This window comes from Gavialis gangeticus, unplaced genomic scaffold (assembly GCF_001723915.1).
Source record: "Gavialis gangeticus isolate Ggan-Ray unplaced genomic scaffold, GavGan_comp1, whole genome shotgun sequence".
NCBI lineage: Eukaryota > Metazoa > Chordata > Crocodylia > Gavialidae > Gavialis > Gavialis gangeticus.
This window is the reverse complement of record NW_017729001.1, coordinates 6,181,083-6,192,452: the sequence shown is the minus strand read 5'-3', so window position 1 is coordinate 6,192,452 and position 11,370 is coordinate 6,181,083. Positions and strand designations below refer to the sequence as shown.

The 11,370-nt window shown below is 42.3% G+C and overlaps 1 protein-coding gene across 1 annotated transcript in view; it reads right to left on the bottom strand.

Annotated features, from left to right (window-relative positions):
• LOC109290317 (oxysterol-binding protein 2-like) overlaps positions 1–11,370 on the bottom strand; it is a 279,965-nt gene that overhangs the window by 259,807 nt on the left and 8,788 nt on the right. The gene's annotated exons all lie outside the window — the stretch shown is intronic.

The following is an 11,370-nucleotide window of genomic DNA, read 5'->3' as shown; positions in this document are numbered from 1 at the left end:
CACAGGGAGTTACCTTTCACTATGCAGTTTTCTCAACCTACAGGTGCTTGACACCTTAAAGGGAGCATCCAACATGGTGCAGGCTTGGGCTTCTGATGCTCTCATGTATACAAGTAATTGCACACCTGGCCAGATGTTATGTTTTAGTCAGACACAAATGTGTTTCTCATCCTCCTGTGGGAGTCCTACTAACTCAGATATGGTGAAACGAGCCCATATAGGAACATAAGATACAGAGAGACATTACAAAGCTTAACAACCACATGCACGTGTCAGAGCACCAGCTCTACTAAAGTGCTTAAAATTCAGAGTTCCTATAGCTTGGCACAACTGAAAGGTAAAACATTGATTCTGCCAGGGCTTACAACCATTAAGTTAAACTCTGTGCTGAGAGACGTATATGCCTTGCAAATGCAGAGGTCAGCGTAACTGCATGGAGAATAAATGAATGCAGTTGTATCATATGAATTCCGTTTCAAAGTTATCAAGTCTTACGGTAGATCTCTAAAGCCTTGCCTCGTTCAAGACTGTTTTTATTTTAGGGTGAAGGACAGGTGTAGGGCAGGTCTGAATATATACAGAACTGGAGAATATGTAATCACATTTGGGCAAAATTCAGACTTCAGATACATGCAACCAGCTTTCATGATGATGCCGTCACAAGCATTTCTATGGTAACCCAGTCTGTAGTATCAGAGTGCTCCTCACTCACAAACTGAATATACATCCAAAAGTGGTTTGGCCTACAGTGTCCTGGACTTCAAATGTTTGTGTGCATGCATGAATAGTTTTATGCTGCCCATTGTGCTGCCCACATAACCTCTGCTCAGCTGCCTGCAATTCTATCTGCAGGATGACAGATCAGTAGCAATGAGAAACCCTAGACTGCTATTGGAAAGATTCAAAGCAGAAGGAGTAACACTTGTTCCATATGCCACAGCTGTACCTCTCCCCTCTGTCTGCTCTGACAACCAAGGCTCTCCAGACTGACCCTGACTGAAATGTGCCCTGAAGACAGAGGGTTAATGCCTCCCACCCTGGACTCAGGGCTGGTGCCATCTAAACCACAGCAAGGCAAAAGTGCCATAAACTAGCATTTCCAATTAACCCACATATCCAAACATCCCAATTAGCAGAACGTGGTAAAATCACTATAATTATCTTTCCTACACCAAAATCATCCTTAAAATTAGCCAGGATGTAGAAAACTGAAGTGCAGAAGGTCAAAGAAAGGAAAGAACAGGTTCATTAATGCAGTATAAAAGGTTTTGGCTTGACAGAGCAGGCAAAAACTAAATCAGAAGTTTTAGCTCCTAGTGAAATGACCATGCTGCCTTCAGGGCATGGTCAGGATAGGGTGGCTGGAATCCTCCTTACACCCCCCCTACAGCATAAGGCTTTCCCTGCCTATTGGCAGCCTGAGGTTATGGATAAAACAGATGGTTCTTCTGACTACCCCCTGCCTCCAAGGACCAGAGGGAGGGAGAGAGTTAGTATGCTCTTGTTAATTGGCATCTTTTTACATTACAGCTGACCACCAAATCAGTTCATTATGCAGCTCCCACAGAACTTAATTTGCACACCAGGTCTACTCTGGTGCTGACTCTGCTTACTGAGCCAAGGACCTTTGCTGATCATAGTACTTCTACCCTGGACCTATGCAAGATCATTATAGTCTGCAAGACAACATGGGAAACAAGCTTAGCTACTGCAGAAAGGTGAAGACAATGTCTGCGAGTCTCAATATTCTTGTTAGAAGTTTAATTTCATCTTAGATTCATTATACTATTCTGATTATAAACTAACCTTTTTCCCTCTAAAAAAAACCCACACAAATTGCCATGAATGTATACAAGGAGCCACCCTATAATCAGAACTCCATGAAGCAGATGACCCTGTCTGATACGTTCAGAGAGTCATGTGCTCCTCTGCCACCACACCGGAGCAGATAATCCTGTACAGTGCTCTTGTACACAGGCTATGCCTTAAGGGTGCCATTTGAGGTCATTTACTTTGCTGCTCTTTAGGGCACTGAATAGAATCATCTGATTCATCATGGTGTCAACAAGGTGCAGGCTCAGCTTGTACATGGAAAGGCCACAATGGTTGGATGACCACGATTGCCTGTTTTTTTCCCTGGTCAACTCCACAGGAGTGAGAGACAAATCCTCTCTCAAAAAAGCTTGGAGGTCAGAAACCCTAAGTGCCCTGACTCCAGTTGAATCTTCCAGACCTGTGGCTTCACAGCAAGAAATAGGGAGATGGGAAAGCATTGGGTCTCCAGCTCTGAAGCAGTCCATGACAGATCCTCACTGGAGCCACAAAGCTGAGAAACAGCCCACAAAATGAGTTTGCAGTAAACTATGAGCAGCTGGATGCATGTTGGAAGTGTGGAGGTTTCAAATGGGTTTTATTTTTATTTTTTTTTTACACTGAACTGTAAACTGTGAATAAACTGGAAACTGCACATGCGCCATAGCTGGAGAGCTGGAAGAAGCAGCAGTGATGCAGGCAAAGCTCCCAACTGTGCGGCCTTGGGGGGCAAGGGGAGGTGGGTTTCAAAGCAAGAAAACCACTGACTTAGATATTTACTTTGACAACACTGCGTGTCCTTATTTCACAATTTGCAGATGAGAACTATAGTAGTTTTGAGTCTGCATACTTATACCAGGCTTACGCCCCTGGTAGTGCCACTGACTTCAATGAAAATATTCCTGATTTAGACCAGTGAAAGAGAATGGAGATCTAAGCTTTGCTACTAATACCGGGCCTCTTCCATCATGAGCATGAAAAAGGCTTCCTGCAGTAACCTACATTTTGTGCCTTTAATAAGTAGTAACATGGTATATTCTCATTCAGACCCAATTTCATAAAGATTCCAGAAAAGAAACAGAAAACATTACATAGACCAGTCGTTCGCAAATTTTTTTTCCCCATGGACCACTTGAAAACTGCTGAGGCTCTCAGTGGACCACTTAATAAACTTTTTTTTGTTCTACAAATCAAAGCACACAACTCATATTTTAATATCAGTACTCTTAACTTGTTAGTACAAATATTCTTGACTGTTCCGCAAACTTTCTGCAGACCACCTGAATGGAGCTCGTGGACCAGTGGTGGTCTGCGGACCGCAGTTTGAGAACCTGACACAGACCAAGGAATTAGTCTGTAACTTAATTTGCATTGCATAAATAACAGAAATGCAATTAGATCATGTTCTAACTGATAAATCATAAAAGGACATAGTAGTAGCCAACTACAGACAAACAAACCAGATTAAGCAGGTTTGCTGAATATATAGTTCACAAAGCCCATTATCTGGCCTCTGGTGCTGTCCCTGGGTCTCGAGCAAACACATAAGCAGCATACGACATGTGCCAGACCAGCCTCATGTGCAAAGCCCAGGATGCATGCTATACACAGTGCCCTCTCCAGCCACTCTGGGATGCATGTCACACAGCGTCATCTCCAACCATTCCAGGACCGTGCTGCACATGACGGCCTTGGCCGCTCCAGGGTGAGTATCACATGCAGTGTGAGGCCTAGACTGGCTGGAGTGGCAGTGGTGTCTCAACCTGTGCTGCACAGGTAGCATGTGGTGCAGTCCCAGACTGACAGGAGAAAAAGCCACATGGGCTGGGCTTGCCATGGTGGCGGGGAAGGGCGGTTCCTTTGGCCCAATCTCGCCCATGGGACCAGTATATACCATTCATTTAACCCATACACTGGCCTCACCCCACTCATACAGCCTCTGGGGTCAGATGAGTTTGACACCCCTAAGATAAAAGAACAGGATGAGCAGCTTCTAAAACCTTTACCTATAATGTGTAGCAAGAAAAACTGCATAATCACCCGAGAATTCAATATAGGAGTTATATACTAGACTGATCATGCCATCATTAATAAAACATAGAAAGTATTACAATCAACTCAGGGTAATATCATGTGGAACTTCATTCCGATAGACCCAGATGAGCTGATAAAACCAAACTAAACTCTGATGATTATCTAGTGAAAATGAATATTACTAGTTGAAACAGAATATAGTTTCAACTAGTATTCTATATATTTAAGAAAACTTTAAAAGGAACAATTTCCCAAAGTTGAAAACAATCAATTTCTGCAAAAGTAGAAAGAAAGAGGCGAATGACAATCAGGAGTTGTTTGAGAAGGTAGTATTAAGCTATGAACAAACATAACTGCTTTAAAAGGGGACAGGGAGTTGCCACTTAGGCACAGATATCAGCTCTTACAATGGAATGCTTATGCCTGCCTGCTTCATTTCAAGTAAACCACTGTAACTTTAACCCTGAAAAAACAGAATTACAGTTATAATACCTTTGCTTAGGGCTTTCCAGATGGTGCTTAAGGGCCATATGTCGCCTTCAAGAGATTGTGTGGCCCTCAGACTCCTACTAAGCCACTGCTCCCCCTATCACTCTGGCTGCTACCCCCTCCAAGGTCCCTAGGCTCCCCCTTCCTCCTTGGTTTTCACTTCCTGCTCTTTCCCTGATTGGAGGCTAAACAGCCCATAGCACCATGGAGCAGTGTGTGTGCATATGGCCCCCCTCTGGTTCAGGCCATATGGGGTGCAACCCCTGGCTGCTAATCAGTTGAACAGTCCTAAGTTGTTACACTTTTATTACTACAGAAGAACACAGGCATAACAGCTACATCATAAAAACGTATATCCTACTATATTACTATTATAATATAGATAGATAGATAGATAACTGGCTCAATAGCCACAAGCAAAGGTCGATTATAAATGGATCCTTGTCAGAATAGCAGGAGGTTTCAAGTAGAGTCCCACAAGGGAGTGTTCTGACCCCAGTGCTATTCAATGTTTATGAATGATGTGCATGCTGAAAGAGAGTGCTTCTTGAGCAAATTTACAGAAAACACAAAACTGGGAACGACTGCAAATATGTTGGAGAACAGAAGCACAATTCAGAAGTATCCTGGCAGATTGGAAAGCTGGGCTGGAGCTAACTGAATGAAGTTCAGTGCTGACAAATGCAACTCCAAGTGTGCTTTGGCCTTCCTGATTTCATCCTTGCATGCCCAAGCAAAATTCCCTAGTTGTTTGACCAACCTGTTGAGCTACTAAAAAAAAGAAGTGTAATGAGGTGCATTAATCAGAGGTGTATTGATTCCAGAGTACATGTCCCTTCACAGAGAAAATGCCACTAACTAAAGTGCTCTTTACTCAAGCTAAGCAAAGTCCAATAAGGACCAGTGGCTGGAAGCATAAGCCAGACAAATTCAAGTTAAAAATTTGGCACTTAAAAAAAAAAAAAGAGTTTGATTAATCATTGGAACAACCTGTCAAGGGAAGTGGTGGGTTCTCACCTCTTGATGTTTTCAAATCAAGATTGGATGCCTAATGATCAGTTTTAGCCAGATGTAAATTATTAGACTCAACTGAGGGGTTATTTCATGAAACTCCATGACCCGTGATGTCAGGTCAGATGATCTAATGATTCCCCATAATCTACAAATCATATTTTGTCTGTATTTGCCAAGGAACAGGATGATACACTCATAATTTTAAGTGAAAATGTAATGCCTTTAATTCCATCATTAATCAGGGAGGATGTTTAAAAGCAACTACTGTTTAAAACCTACAGAACCCTCTCAATGGATAAAAAAAACTCTTTGAGCTCTTAATGTTGATTTTAATACAATCTTGGATCTGAAGTTCCTGAGGATGGAAAAAATTGCAGAGCACTGGAAAAAAAAAACCCTAATATATTGATTTTTAAAATAGATAAACAGAATGACCCAAGAAACTATAGGTTGGTTAGTCTAACTTCAATTTTAGGTATAGTCATGAAAGACTAATGTAGGCTATAATCAGTATAGAATGAAAGGATGATAGCATAATTAATTCCTTTAAACAGTTTTCCTGAAACCAAACAAATTTGATAATTTTGTACAATATTATATATTTTGTCAATGAAAGGTCACTGTGTTGAAACAACAGACTTCTTTAAGGCATTTGATTAATTTTGCCATGACATGCTGATAAGAAAAGGGCACTGTTTGATATAAAGGCAATTTATATTAAATGAAGTAAAAGTGGCTAATTGATTAATCTCAAAAAGTCATTTAAAATGAGGAATCATCATCCAACAGCAGTATTTTTGTGAAGGAAGTGTTCATGTCTCAATGCTTTCCAGTATCTGAATCTTTATCAATGAACTGTAAGAAAATACAAAATCAATGGAGATCTGAAGATGTCACACAAAATTGATATGGGAAATACTGATCAGGATAGGTCTGTAATTCTGGCTGACACAGATTGTTTAATACTTCTCAGAGGACAGAAAGTGGGTCATGCTTACAAAATGGGAGACAGTATCCTGGACTCCAGTCTCACTGAAAAGGACTTACAGGTCACAGTAGATAACTAGCTGAACATGAGCTTTCAGTGTGGTGTTGTAACAAAGAGGGTGAATTTGATCCTTGAGTATGTGAGCAGGGGAATATCAAGTAGGAAAAGGGAGGCGGTATTACCATTTAGGGCGTTAATGAGATCATCACTAGGCTTAATGTGTCCTTTTCTTGAGACCGTACTTCAAAGAGGATGTTGACAAACTGGAAAGGATTCAGAATGGAACTACAATAATCTCAGTCTGGAAAATGTGCCTTATAGCAAGAGAATTATGTAGTCCAATATATCTAGTTTATCAAAAGAAGATTAAGAGCTGATATGATCATGATCTACAAATATCTAAGAGTGAACATTTTTTAAAGTAGATAGCTGTTTAATGCAGCAGAAGAACTGTAATAGGATCCAATGACTGGAAGCTGAAGCTAAACAGATAAAGAACAGAAAAAGTGCATTTGTTGACAGTGAGCTAATCACTGGAACAACTTAACAAGAATTGGGATGATTTTCCATCACTTGATTTACATTAGAACTGGATGTATTTCTAAAACTGTGCTCTCAATCCAATAGAAGTCCTGGGCTTGATATAAAATCATATGAGGAAAGGGCAACCCAGATCCCATGTCCTCTGGTTTCCCAGAGGAGTGCTCTAGCCACTCAGCTATTGGGAGAAAAGGTAGTACGCACCTTCCCTACCCATCTGCATAGCTATCTAGTTGTCCATATGCACCCAGGAACATAATTCCTCTGGGCATATAAATTCCAATAATGCCTTGAAGACAGACAGAAAACAGCCAGTTAGACAATCAGGGATGAACAGGACGCTAACCCAGCATATCACAAGGGCAGCTGCCTGATCCATGGGAAAACAGGAGATACCATAAAACTTATGAAAGAGCCTCATCTGATGAGATTTTCAAACAAACAGATTTGGATAAAGACTCAACAAGCATTTCAACTTTAAGAAACAGATGTAGGATCCTTCCTTTGATCCACAGACTGCAACTTCCTTTTCCCAATGACTTACTATAATGTCATATAAATTTAAACAGCATTACAGTTAACATGTTTTTCTGTACCTCTGTTTTCAGCATTCATTTTAACAGTTTATAATGTGGCCATAAAAATGTCTTTTGCCTTACAACTTGGCATAGCTGTGAGCCTAAAAGTCAACTTGTTAACTAAATTAACAGTAGACAAGTAGCATAGAGATTAATCATCTGTGCTGCCATGAAGGAGACCTGGGTCTCATTCTCAATATATAGTTCTCATGCATGTTAATATCAAATATTAACCAAAAAAACCCTCTAGATAGAATGTCTGATATGTTAAATGATAATGGTTAAAACAGCAGACTAGGAGTCAGACCTCCAGCTTCTATTATGCCTTCCACACCTGAATGAGCTGTATGAATCTAGACCAGGGTTTTCAACTTTTTTAATCTAAGTACCCCAGGCAGCCAGAGGCCGAGCGGGGTGGGGGGGGACACAGGACGGAGAAATAAGTAGGGTGCAGATGGACACCAAGCAGGGAGGCTGAGGTGGGGTGAGGGCAGTGGAAGCTTACTGGGATGGTGGGTGGCAGGGCTGCTGCCACATGCAAGCTTCCCCGCCCTGCCCTTGCCCCTGGGAGGCAGTGACACTCCAACCCCACCCGCCCGTGCATACCCCCTAGGACCAGTCCAAGTAGCCCCAGGGGTATGCATACCCCCAGTTGACAACCCCTGAACTAGACAATCCTCTTACCACCTCTATTCGTAATTTGGAAAGGAACAAACATATTGTAAAGAGCTATGAGACCCTTGGATGAAAATCAATACAAAAAGACAGATTTTTTAAAACATTATAATGATTAAGTTAGATTACTGTAGAGAATAGTCAAATATGGAAAACTTTATGGATCCGTGACTATCCACTGCCAAAGTGCATACTACTTTTTATGTAAAGTCAGTGTTGCTATTGGGCTACTGATAGCACTGCCTATGCAGAACTTTGACAGGAAAAAATCTGGTTATTCTATTATAAGGAGTAACACTTCTAACTCTTGCAGAAGGGAACTTTCTTCTGTTACAAGGCGTGATTCAGTGCTGCTGAAGCCACTGAACAGTTATTGGAATCAGATTATGCCTTTAATGCAAAGATGCCATGGGTAAGAGCTTGAAACACTTTGTTGCTTTCATTTTCACCTCTTTCTGAAGCTCTAATCAACACAAGAGTCTCTCTGCCGGTCTTATGTTGCATACATATAAGCAACAAGTTAAATACATCCCTCGTATTTAATCTATTCTGAGCTCCATGTAAACTAGATGTACATGTGATGGGTCACTATAAAACAGGTTTTTCCTTTTCTAACTGTGTGTCTTTTACACTGCACTAAGAGCTCTGGTGACGGAAATGTTCCATATTATTTACTGAACAGGTATAAGCAGTAACAGTATAATTCTTCTGACACATCACCCTTCTTGTACAAACATTTCTAAAGCTATAAAGTATCATGAACAGTAAATTGTCTGCAAAGGGAAGTCACTACAGTATATGTAATAAAAAAACATAGTTTAAAGGTTATAAAACACAAAGCATGGAACTGTCAAAAAGAACATTTTTGAGAGGAGTTAGTAGACTGTGTACTACTAGTCCCCTGACAGATGTTACACTTAAGTGCTTAACTGGCTAATCGTGTCTTAAGTAGTTACCTGGCCACACATGCATTCAATTAATGGCATGATGAAATGAAAAATAAGCCACAAAGTTATCACACAAAACATGTGGAGTCCTCAAGAGTCCTGTGTGCTCCAGAGACTGGGAGTGCCCATCAGCTGAACTGGGCTCCCAGTCAGGGGAGCACCAGGAGTCAAGCTTGCTGCTTGCCAGCACAGGGGCAAGTGATCATTATCCCAGGCTCCCTGGGCTCCAGCGCTATGGCATGATGGGATCTGATGCTCAATCCCACAATCACCCCTTCTGCCATACATCAGATCATATTGCACCTTTAATTTAACATCTGTCGGCGAGTGGAGTGTACACTAGTCCCTACAGAGCGTGATGCACTATTTCAAAATCAAGCAATTGCAAAAAAATTGCTCCTAGGCAATATGTGGGCTGGAGCTAGCAACACTCCTGATTTTACTCTAAAGTTAGTCATCACTTCTTCTTGATTAAAGAAATGACTCTTTGACCAAAATGAAGATTTCCACAGAAAATAAATCACTTTGAGAGAAATTTCCTGGATTTCCAATGTCAAATTAAAAGTTCTTCATTAAATATCTTCTATCTTCATAATTTTTTTCAGCAAAATTCAAAACTCCAAACCTGAGCATTGTTTATGAAAGGTGTTTTAAAAACCAAGAATATATTGGGCTTTTGTTGCAGGCTTTCAATAAAAAACTAAAAGAAGCCTGTGGGAATTTAGGGATTTGTTTGTCATGATTTGGGGGGGGGGGGGAAGAAGCCTTTTTTTATCAGCTCCATTCCACTCCCTTCACTACAAGCCCTGGTGCACATTTTTGCAAAAAATTCCCCTGATTTTTTTACCTAGTACAGATGAGACCTCAGGCTCAACCCTTCCCCCTAGACATGTACAGAATGACCTCCATCTACATGTAAGAAAAGTAAGAGGTAGGAGCAAAAAACAGGATTATGACCCACATCACATCAGGTATGCCCCTTGTTTGGGGAGGGAACAAGCTGAAAAAACTGGTTGTGCATTACCCACCCCACTTATGATTCAGCAAGGAATCTGAGAGAAAGTAACATCACCTGGGGATACTTCTTCTTTCCCCCTGAGCACTCTGTGTACAGAATAATCCCCTTTTAGGGCACCCAAGTGCAACATTCACCAGAAGGAACCATGTGATCATAGCTCTGACAAACATGGTATGGACATGTGAACAAACTGAAAATGATTCAAATGCAGCAAACCTGGATCAAAGTTGGAGCAACTTTGCAACATCTGAATTATTTTCAGCTAGTTCAAACATAACAATTAGATCATACCCTTTTGAACAGTTCCCCTTTTGAAATGGCTCCAAGTGTCTGTATGTCCACACCATAAGTCATGTGCTGCTATGGAAATTACGGAGAACTGTAGGAGCCTATAAGGGTTAGCACTGTTAGGTGTGCAAACATGATCAGAAAGAAAACCAGAGGGCATGTCCAGACAAGCCACACACCACATATGCAGGCGTTCCCCACGCTGCAAGGTAGCAGTGTGGGGAGGAGGGGAGAACCTGGGGGAAGATCCTGCAGCCCAAGAAAACCCACACCAAAAACAAAAAAAAGTGGGGTGGCGTATATGGCGGCAGTGCGCACCACCCAAATCCAGGGCCTGGTCGGCTGAAACCACACTCTAGCTGCCAGCCAGGCTTACTGCCATGGCTACAGCTCACAGAGGCCCCCAGGACATAAGGTAAGGCTGCTGAGGCCAGAACAGGTGCTGGCCCCAGCCTTCCCTACCCCACTCAGGATACCCTGCTATGCGCCAGAGTGCACGTGGCACTGGCATTCCCTGGGGACAAAAAGCAGCAACACAAGGTTTCACAGTTTCTACGGTCGGAAGGGACCTGAGTAGATCATCGAGTCTGACCCCTGCCATGGCAGGAAAGAGTACTGGGGTCAGACGACCCCACCAGGGTGTTCATTTAACCTCCTCTTAAAGACCCCCAGGGTAGGAGCCAGCGCCACTTCTCTTGGAAGTTTGTTCCAGACCCTAGCCGCCCTGACTGTGAAGTAGCGCCTCCTGATATCTAGCCTAAATCTTCCCTCTACCGGCTTGTGACTGTTATTCCTGGTCACTCCTGGCAGTGCTCGGGGGAACAGGGACTCCCCCAATGCTTGCTGGTCCCCTCGGACTAGTTTGTAACAGGCCACTAGATCCCCCCTCAACCTTCTCTTGTGGAGGCTGAACAGGTTCAGGTCCCATAGCCTCTTCTCATAAGGCCTGCCCTGCTGCCCCCTGATCATGCACGTGGCCCTCCTCTG